General features: G+C 43.0%; 2 protein-coding genes across 3 annotated transcripts in view; one reads left to right on the top strand and one right to left on the bottom strand.

Annotated features, from left to right (window-relative positions):
* The window catches only part of LOC117962034 (leucine-rich repeat and fibronectin type-III domain-containing protein 4), a 36,955-nt gene extending 36,018 nt beyond the window's left edge, over positions 1 to 937 (bottom strand). The window contains exon 1 of the mRNA XM_034901076.1: positions 420 to 937. The gene's annotated coding sequence lies outside the window, so the exon portion shown is untranslated. The remainder of the gene's footprint in view (positions 1 to 419) is intronic.
* The window catches only part of LOC117962033 (pyruvate carboxylase, mitochondrial-like), a 252,631-nt gene that overhangs the window by 181,890 nt on the left and 59,874 nt on the right, over positions 1 to 10,867 (top strand). The gene's annotated exons all lie outside the window — the stretch shown is intronic.

The following is a 10,867-nucleotide window of genomic DNA, read 5'->3' as shown; positions in this document are numbered from 1 at the left end:
TCTGCTCCCTCCCTCCCTCCCTCCCACTCACTAGCCTGTCAATCAAACTCCAAAAGCCAACACCTTTAAGAAGACAATCTTATTATCTTGATCTAAAGCTGTGCTTTCACTCTGTCTGTGTCTTTGTGTGTGTGAGTGTGTTCCTCAGTGTGCATGTGTACATTAGTGCAGCCGCTACACACATGCAGCCTCTCTGCCAGTTTTTTTTTCTTCCAGATTTTTTGTTGTTGTTGTTCTTTTCAATCGTGTTTATGCTTCTCCTCCTCCGGTGTTCATTTTGCTGCTTCAAAAGCTTAATACAGCTACTTTGTGTCATTTTAATCATTTCTTAAGTCTTCCTCCTGTTCTTTGATCCTTACCTAACATGTCTTGTTTCCCATATTTTGCACGCCGCTAAATGAAAAGGTAGAATTACTAACCTTGTTTTCCGGATCATTCCACCATGACTTCTGGAACCGCCACATCTTCCGGTGTCCGCGGTTCTCTCTCTATCTCAGCTCCGTGGAAAAACACCCATCTTTCTCTCTATCTCTACCTTGCACTGTCTATCCTCTCTCTCTCTCTCTCTCTCTCTCCTCCCGCTGGTCGTCCCCTAACTCGGTCTCGACAGCTGCAGCGCTCTGTCTGCCTCCTCTGTCGCTCTTCCGTCAGTCTGTAGGCTGATTGAATTTTAAGTCATGTTAATCCCATATAACAGGTACTGGATGAAGAAAGGGACACTGCAAAAAAGAAGGGGGAGAGAGAGAAAAATGCAGGGAGTAAGCTGCCTTGTATTTATAGAAATCTCTCTCCTTCAGAAAGGTTTTGCCTCCACCCAGTCACTTCATTTATCCATTTTATCCTCTTTCCTTCACTCTTTTGGCTTTCTCTGTCCTTATCTGGGGGAGAAGAGTGTGTGATTCCCGACGCGGAGCAGAAGGGAGGACTGTGATCTGGCTCCGGCAGCGGCAAGCAACGGACAGAGAGAGGGGGGGGAGAGAGAGAGAGAGAGAGAGAATCCTATAGGAGGAGGAATAGATTGGAGGAGTGGATGAGAAAAGAGAAGATGAGGGTAGACTGAAAAAGGGGTAAAGGAGTACCAATAATGGAGGGCGGTATTAGAAAATAACTAATTCAATTTAATCAAGTACAGTTTTGAGGTACTAGATTTTGTGTATGAAATATAATTAACAACAAATCCCGTTAAAAAAAACGACCAAAACCAACATTAGCTCCTTGTGTTCTGCCTGATCTACTTCATTCCTCTGTATTATAGACCAAAAATATTATTATTATAAACACAGCATTGCACGGGTCAAAGTGTTCCTCCTTTACACAGGGGACTGGATATTTCTTTTAAATCCGTCCCACATACACTGTTACCCACCAGCAGAAAATAGTCCCCAACTAGAACGGCACTCTGAGAGCGCAGGCCAACGCCAATGGTGCTATCACTTACTCCTCGGATGGTCCCGTTTCACGATTTCAAAGGTTGTTCTTCTGACTTTGGTGTGTTCATGAGCTTTAAGTTGGAATGCCGAAACAACATGCACGCTACAAAGAAGACGTGTGTGATTTGAGTTCTCAAAGCTTCCAGTGTTTGTGTGACAACAACATGGATGAGGCGAGCTATGAAATCAGATCAGGAACTATTTGTTCCAACACCCAGTGTAGCATGAATGCCTACATCTCTCAATGGTAACGCGAGTGAACAGTAGTATGTGTTTCTACCCTTTGATGTGGATCTCCTCCAGAATTGAACGGGTTCTTCCTCGGCCCGGCTGAACGCTTCCAGGCCAGTAGTTCTTCCATAATCCTGCTCATAGGCCAGCCAACCTGAAAACACAACCTCCGTGGTGGAGGCAATAAATACACGATTTACTCCTGTTTCAGTGGCATCTGCTACAGTGCCTGCTGTAAGGTTTTCTGATTAAGGACATTACTGAGCCATTTTTCAGAAATGAAAAATGTAAGCATTTGGAAGTTTTTAAATATGTACAGTATATCTGCAGTAGGAGCAAATTGGCTCCAAAAACAATGCAGGTAAAGTCATAAAGCATTGAGAAGCAGACAAAAGCATGGTTGGTTTTGGTCTTTACATAGAATCTGTCCACAATGAGAAAAAAATGAATAAAGACTTCAGTAATAAACAATGGCACATCTGGTGTTGCACTTGTCGTGCGTTGTGAAAAATGAAAAAAAAGACCTTGGGAGTGAATTGGAAATTTCAAACTGTGTCTGCAAACGCTGTGCTGTCTCCAAGAAATGTCAGGTGTAGCATACGCACGCCAGCGTTATCCTGTAGCGCATCAATTTATTCAAAAAAAGTATATATTATTGAAATCAAACCCTCTGTAAGGGGCCAATATGCATATTGAATAATTATGTTTTCACTACATTTGTTATAATACTTTTTTACTTTTACTTGAGTCCATTTTTGAATGCAGGCTTTTCCTTTTGTAAAGGATCTGCGTAGGTCTTAACCACAGATGTAGGGTTGGGGGGAGAGAAGGAGAGATGGAGGAAGAGGAGGAGACAAAAGGACGCTGATATGATGAAGGGAAGCGAAGCTCTTGGTGCCTTGAGCTACTCTGGACCAGTCCGGGTAGCAGAGGCCTGCAAAGACGGAGAGTTATGAGGGACTGAGCACATGAGTGGCGACGTGTGAGGGAGGAGAGGTAAAGAAGAGCAAAGAGGCCAAAGATCTCTGCAGCGTAGGGAGATAAGTGAGGAAGAGCAGGGTTAGTGAGGGGTAGAAAGGAGGAGGGGATGGAGTGATAGCATGGTGATAGGAACAAGTGCAGCTGATACAACTTCAAACGGTGGCCAAGTGCTTGATTTCCCCGCTGTGCCGATGGCTGCTGGAAATAGGCGTTAAATGGAAAGTGTGTGTGTGTGTGTGTGTGTGTGTGTGTGTGTGTGTGTGTCCTATTACTGAGGCAGAACCTCTAACGCTGAAAATATGGGATGTTGGAATTAAGTTGTTCCAACATTCACATATGTGCAGGCCCATTTCGTCAACACAATCACACACTGGAAATAAAAATGGCAAAGGGAGGGCAGGGATAGAGATTTGGTTGTTTTATGGATGAAATGGTTTTTTATGTAACATAATTTTCACCCAGGAGCACATTTTTGTCCGTCATTGATCCTCTAAATCAATCTACGCTTCCCTTTTTTATCTCTACATTTAAAGCATTCACCTCATCTCACTTTCAGGCATCTCCATGCATCTTTTTAAATTTATTTTTGTCCCTCACTTTCCCCCTCTTTACTCTTACTCTTTTTTTTCTGCTGTGGGCCAGGGTAATTTTATCCTAGCAAGCCAGACCTCCCTCAAAGCAAGGTCCAGCAAGGAGAGGTTTGATACATCAGTTCACCAGAACATATCCCGTTTCCAGCCACAGCTTCATGGCTCGTTGCTTCCCAATGAATCAATCCTCGAGTGGTCTGGCACCCAGTCCTCTGGGCAGGGAGGGTGACCTTGCTGAATGAAATAAACTAACATGACCTACTGCTGGGTGATGGATTAAGTGAGTTCACAAGTCATTACTGACTGGCTAGTTAGTTAACATGTAAGGAATGAAATGTCTTATCCAAACATGCAGCCATGAATCTATAGAGGAAAGGTCAAAGTTTGGGTGGCCTTAAAACATTTCCTGTGACCGCAGATCAATTGTGTTCAAGTGAAGCGCACGGGGAAGCTCCATTTCTCCCCAGGACTTAGAACTAAAAGCAGAGAGATTAGCAGGACCTTTGCTTTAGTTCATTCTGAGTTATGCTGCTCTTAATCAGATGGAGGGCAGACCTGTTCTGCTTCGGTCAGGCCAAATTAGCCTCAAAGTGAAGGCGGTTGCCAGGGAGTCAGCCTTCTGAACCTGGCCTGAACAAATCCATTGACTTTTTCATTTATTAATTGCTGGTGATGTCAACAAACAGGAAATATCTAGATGTAAAGTATGTCTGTGGTTTACCCAGGTGCATGCTAATCCTTTATTTGCTTCTGATTTAGTTCAGCGAATACAAAGTCCTCGAGTTGCCTCCTGATCTGCTGTGTGGAGGGGACCTAATCCTCCTCTTACTCTGTGGGGAGTGGCCAAGCAAGGGCTGTGGCCGGTCCCGACTTGGTTGACGCTCGACCACTGTCTCCTTGGGGAGTTGGATGTTAGTGCCAGGGACCTGGTGAGTGGGTGTATGACACTGGATGGTCTTTGGACATCCTTGGACTCCTTTCCACAAGCAGATTGGGTCTTAAAATCGGCTGATGTTTTTTTTTCTAAATTGTTTGTCAAGATGGGAAACAGGCCCCGATGGCAAAGCATCAGGGGCCGCTCGGGGGTTCAGTGTCTTGCCAAAGGAGCCACTAGCACAGCCGCCCTTAATAGGACAGGGAGCCGGATCTGATTAGGGTGGTTGTGTTAGGCTGGACATCCAAATGGTGTGCATGGTCAGTAATGCAGGGAGGAGGGAAGACATTCATTAGACCCCAAGGTGTATGTAACACACACAACCTTTGTTTGTTTAAAAGGAAAATCCACAGGACAACTTTAGCTTAGTAGTAATTGCTTCATTTTGAGTCCAATGTGCTGGAGTCAAGACGCCTTGGCCACAGTTTGCTTTACTTTTATCTGGAGACTGGAAGGAAACCGCTGAGGTAACAAACGGGTGTTGCAGAAATGTGAGCAGCATAATATATACTAGAGTGTGTAGAGTTTGCACCTCTCCATCACTGGATGTTTTCTGTCTTTTAGCAGGTTTGTCATCAAGTGAGGACATTATTTTGTGTATAAATGAGTCACGGTGAGTTTGTGTGACACGGCGGCTAAATATAAGCAACAAATGCACTCAGTGAGCACCTGTGCACAGAAAAATGTCACACATAATCACCAATGTGTCAATTGCGTTCACACACACACACACACACACAGATCATACATTCCACACAGTCTCTTCCACACAGAGCATGATTGCACAATTGCAAACCGTAATTTCACACAAATCAGAACATGGCCAGCACGCTCTGCAGTTAGACACACACCTCTTACAAGGCTAAATAGCACACACGTACACACACACAGACACACACTTGCTCAGCTGTGATGTCAGGGGTAAATGGTATGGAGTTTAAGATCGAAGGGCAGATCCCCATCTATTTGTCTCAATCTAGCAATAATGAGAGACAAGGACAGTCTCACACACACACACACACACACACACACACACACACACACACACACACACACACACACACACACCAGCCACACAACCCCGCCTTCTAATTTTGCTCTTGAAGCCATTTGCGTGTCATTGTTCTTTTATTTCTCTCCTTGCATTGGGAACAGGGTCTCTAAATGATTTCCCGGTGACTGCCGGCAGACTGTTGCGCCAGCCATCGGCAGCAGTCAGTGACGTACGAGAACAACATGTTGGGCCTCATTTGTCTGCATTGCTGAGTGTAAAACCTTGACAAATACACTCAAGTCGTAAAGACACGGGGCTGAAATAACTTCAGGGATATGTTGGTTAGAGAGAAAAATCAAACATGCAAGACAAGTGTTTCCAAGAACGAGGTGCTTTATGTGCTGCTGAAATTTACATTGGAAATAAGAAACAATGGTTCAGAGGCAACTATCAAAACTTTGGGTGTGCAGTGGGCTACAGAAATGGATCCGTACAGAAAAGCAATGGGCTGTGTAGAAGAAAAAAGGCTGTTAGAAGTGCAAATAAAAAGACTGTAAATTAGATTATGTTTGATGATTGTTTTCATCTGAAATATGCTGTAGTTTCTTGGAATTAATTCAGGTAGAAACGCAGGGAGATGCAAGGTTGACTGTGTTTTTATAAAAGAAACGGAGTGCATTGACACATTTACATGCATATAATTATCAGATTATAGCTAATAAGGGTGAAGAGCAGAAGATTCTTTTATAGCTTGCATAATCAATTGTTCCATTAATACCCCGGTTTCTGTGCTACAATGCGTACTTTTTTCTGTCTAAATAATTCTCTGGTTATCCCTGGAGGTTTTCCCAACATCACAGCGCTGTGGAAGAGCAGACAGAAGTACCTCACCAGCTGACTTTTTTTGGCATGTCATCTTAAGGTTATTACGCTCATTCTGACTGTGAGAATAATAACCCTCACGAGAATGTTTACACGATCTCCACCACTTTAATCGCATTACCCCTGGATTATTGTCTGTGCTAGTAAACGTAGCTAATAGACCTTTCTCCCAGCAGGACGTTTTGACTTGTTGAACGCAGGTGTTGCTAATAACGTTAATAACTGACTGCGTTCAGGGACGGTGTGCCAGAGGCAGAGCCCTGGTGCTGCTCACGCAGGCTCACAGCCATGGCTCACTGGCCCAATGGACTGGAGCGTCATTAGATGGAACGGCCATTTTCAGCTGCACGGTCAGCACGCCTCATGATGGGAACACACACACACACGCACACACAGAGTAGGAGGAGCAGGAGTCTCGATCAAAGAGCATTAGAAAAAGGAAATATGAAAACCCATAAATACTGACTAGAAAATCACAGGCCAAAATGATAAAGCGATAAAACATATTAATAAATAATGCATGATGTTCTGTGCTGAGAAAATCTAGACCGCTATAGTACATTCTGTAAATAAAAGGCCTGTTTTAGGCATGTTGTGTTCTCTTTGCTCTATAGTTCCTGAGAACGGGGGTTTTAGGATTAATCGTGTCATGTTGAGCTATTTGTGGAAGCGAAGGCTTAAGAAGGTCTTGTTGGTTGAGTCAACATGTCTGCACTGGTGGTCCAGCAATCGTTGCTCAATATCTATTAGTGCAGCATGGATGAATCGCCTCATTACTTGTGACAGTAGTCTTCGACATAGAGAGCCCGTTAGAGGAGAAGCTTTGATGATGGTAAATGGAAACCGCGTGAGGCGTGCTGCTTTACTTTGATCTCTAATAAGCAACATGATGTGACTCACTGAATCCTGTTTTGCGTGCCCTTGTAGTCTGTCACCTAATGTAACCTGAAGGTAGTTAGGACATGAGTGGTTTGTTTTAATGCAATAGGAACATAGCTAAGCAAGAGGAAATGAGCAGAACCTGATATCCTTTCAAAATGGGCTGTACTTAATGCACACTTTGGCCTTAATTTCTACACATTGCAAAATAAAATGTGGGCTGCTGTGTTAGGGAGAATGATGTGAAGGTATTCTGGACTAGCTCCAGCCTTTTTCTAAGACTCCATGACTTGTTATCCAATTTTACACATTTACCTTCTTTTTTCAGCTGTATTTGCTTTGTCACTGCGTACCAAGAATATATCCAAAAAGATATTGGACATGACTATTTAAGCTTTCTGAGCCATGCTCAACATGATGTGTCTTTGTGTTTCTTGTTATAGTGAACATCTGCTCTAGTTTGGGAAAGCAGTTGTTATTGAGACTGTTGATACTTCGACAACATTGGCAGCCCGAACCAGACACGAGAACGTCTCTGACTGATACAGTCGGTGATGTTTAAGCGTGCAGGCGGCGCTCGCTAATTAGACTGGGGAAGAGTTGTTTAGTGTGTCGCTTCAGTATTTCTCTAGGACTTGAAATGGAGAGTCACATCTTGAGAGTTCATCTGTAGCGCTATGGTTGCCTTCATCCGTTGTTTGCTGTTTATTTTCCCAGGAACTCTCTGTACTCGGTGTACTGCACCTTTTAGGGTTTATATACTTTTGGTCTGCCTTTGTTTTCACACCTCAATTTATTTCAGTTTTTTCTTATACCTCATACATAAAACCAGTCAGCTACTGCATGTTGGTTTTAACAAAGATTGCCCCAGTTCTTCTTTTTTAAGCTGTCTCTGGATCCAAAATGAGTCCCAGGCACTGTTGGGAGAATGCCAGGTAGAAGTAATTACATGTCAAAGATGAGCAGTCTGATAATAATATTAATATTGATGATGATGTACCTGAAGGGAGATAAAAGTAAGGTTTTGTAATGTGGCAGTAGCTCTGTCCATACATAGTTGGGTTGGGAACCAGAGGGTTGTTGGTTCAGTTCCCTATACAGACTTAAGGACATGTCTCCGTTGGTGCATGTATGGTACTGAGCGTGTGTGTGTTTCAGGCCTATGTGTAATGTGTGTTCTAACAGAGTGATCACATTGTAATTTCTCTTGCTTGATTAATAAAGCATAAATTATACTATTATTATATTTTAAAACGGGTATTATCATTGCTGGAGTTCTGTTGCAGGTTAATAGAAACAGGAAGTTACATGGAGGTGTTCTCCAACCTGGGGTCTACACACTGAGACTGGAATGGATTCCCGAGTTAAAAACGCTCTCACGCTGCGACTTTGTTCATCACACCACTAATTAGAGAATTAGCATTCACAGCACATCAATGGGAGCCGCTGCTCAGCAAATTATCTCTCACTTTTGACAGGTCAACAAGTAGCCATTGAAATGAGTAACGGTCGACCAAAAGAACTGCCATGAGAACTTATCACCGCCTGAAGTGCATCTGTTGACAATAAGTAGTCCGAAATACTGGACTAAAATGATCTGGCACATATATCCAAATTAAATCCATCGTACTGCCATTAGCTTGGAGCCCGAAATGTGCTCTTCTCCCTAAAAGATCATCTGTGTGAAGCAGTTTGTCTGCTTTTTTCTGTTGTAGAATATCAGTTTATATTATAATTTAGACCGAATTGGCTCCAGTTTTACTTCTGCTACGGTTTTATGTGATAGGGGGTAATAACAGTGTTTATTGAGATGGGATCCCACAGTGAAACTATAAAGTCCCAATGTTTTTCTCAGGCTCTACAAGTTGAAGATCTGCTGCTGCTGTATGCTATCTCAAAACTGTCTGCGGGAGCCCTGGTTCCATATTTTCTTTTTTGGAGTGGGGTGGGGTGTTAGGGGGGTTGTTGGTTTTCAGGAATATTAATTAATATGTTAGGTGTATATATAGACGTCAGAATTGTTTGTTGTTATGCCAGGTGTTGGATACCCAGGACTACATGTGGTCTGATTACTCAATGTGAACCATGGTGGGATTGTCCCTGTTTTACAACATAAGAGAGGCGCTCATTCACAAGTTTGAGTATAATTAACACAGAAGACCAACCACCTGGTGGCAGGGTCTGAGACGACTCACTCTGTGGGTTGGACGTGCATCACGAGTCATTTAATGTGTCAAAGGCATACTGCTCAAGGATTCCCAAAATACCTCTAAGTAGCTATCTGATTTAATAAGCCCGCGTCTCAGGGTCCCTGGAAGAGGCCTTCTTTAGCTCGCTCAGCACCACATGTCATGAGAGCAGGTGAGTCTGTGTCCCACTGTTCGAGAATGACACATCACATTGTAGTTAGGATTCCAGGTGTCATCATTGTTTCAAGATTATTTGACATATCACGTGTCATTTTGTTGACCTCAGAAGTTCATGTAAAGTAGTCCCCAGAGAACAGTGGGGCCTTGGTGACCCCTGTAAAATGCCCACTGGGACATGTACTAAGTGATGAGAGCTATACAATAGTTTCATTTTAGAGAACTTGAGGACAGACAGTCAAAACACAACATATTTTGTAGCTGCAAGCATTTATTTTGTAGACCTCTGACAAATTGACTAGTGCTTTTACAGTAAATGTGTTACCTCCTAGGTGGAAAATGGGTAAGCTTAGAGAAGAACTCTTTGGCTGCAAATGACTCCAAAATATTTACTGTTCATGCTTTATATCTAAAAATGTTGTTCTCCTATTGCAAGCTGCAGTTATATGAGAGATATATTGACATGAGTGCAATAGCTCTTTGTGTAGAATGTCTAGCGAGTTCAGCACCATGGACAGTGTCCTTTTCAACTCAGAGGCAACTGAGACGGATTAAGAATGTCCTCCTGTTACTGAGAGACTGTGTCTGGCACATCTCAAAGCATTCTGCTCCACTTCCTATCCCCTTAAATTCTGAATCATGTTCTGAATTAAATAAGGCATCGTAGCTTTATTCACATGGGCTGTGTCTTATGAAACCTTAGGTACACAGATGCAAACAGACACACGCATGCAAAGACGACATCCCAGAAACAGCCCCAGCTCCCTTGATAAACTCCAAGGTGAAAATGTATCTGCTGAGTAATTACAGGAAAGATCACCAATCAGACTTTTATATTTCACTGAGGAAAAAGCCCCTTGGCGAATGTCAAACACTGATTCCAGATTTTTAGGCGCAGCCATGAAACAGACATGATAAATCTGTTATCTGTGTAATGGGACTGGTAGTGAGAGAGATGAGAAGTATGCAGACCACTGCTGCTTCTCCTTTTGGTATTAAAAACTATTTCCAGTTCTTTCATTCCACTGGAATTGGATGAAAATGGTTGTCTTGGTGAATAGTTACTGGTTACTTTAAGCAGGCAGACAGATGTAAGAAATAAAGAGCTAAACAAATTAGAGAGCAGGTTCAGGTTACTTTATTTAGAAAAATATGAGCGGAGTTCTGGGCATGAAGGTGCGAGGCGTGATTACAGTTGTTTGTCACATTTGCTGTCGCCTTGACCTGCTCATTCTTCCTCTGGACACAAAGCGATGCAGTCACGCACAAATAAGAGCGCAAAGTGGAAACAAACATTGACTGGCCTGCTGGCAATCTAACAGACCAATAAGTAGTGGACCGCAGCACAGTCACTAGCGGCCAACTGAGTCTCTTTGTGTGTGGCCACTTTTTAGTTTTCTTTCATCCACATTAGAGTCTGCTATTATAAATATTGGCTCCAGTTTGTATGCTGCTGCATTTGGCTGCTGAAAAAGACAGAGGTGTGTCCGTGTGTGTGTGTTTTGCGCTTGTCTTGTCTTCTTGAGTAAATCTGTAGCTATTGTAAGTGTGAGAGGACCCCCACACGTGTGGTTGGGGGG

This window comes from Etheostoma cragini, chromosome 19, assembly GCF_013103735.1.
Source record: "Etheostoma cragini isolate CJK2018 chromosome 19, CSU_Ecrag_1.0, whole genome shotgun sequence".
Classification (NCBI taxonomy): domain Eukaryota; kingdom Metazoa; phylum Chordata; class Actinopteri; order Perciformes; family Percidae; genus Etheostoma; species Etheostoma cragini.
Note: the sequence above shows the minus strand (reverse complement) of the source record. Positions and strands in the feature narration are given on the sequence as shown.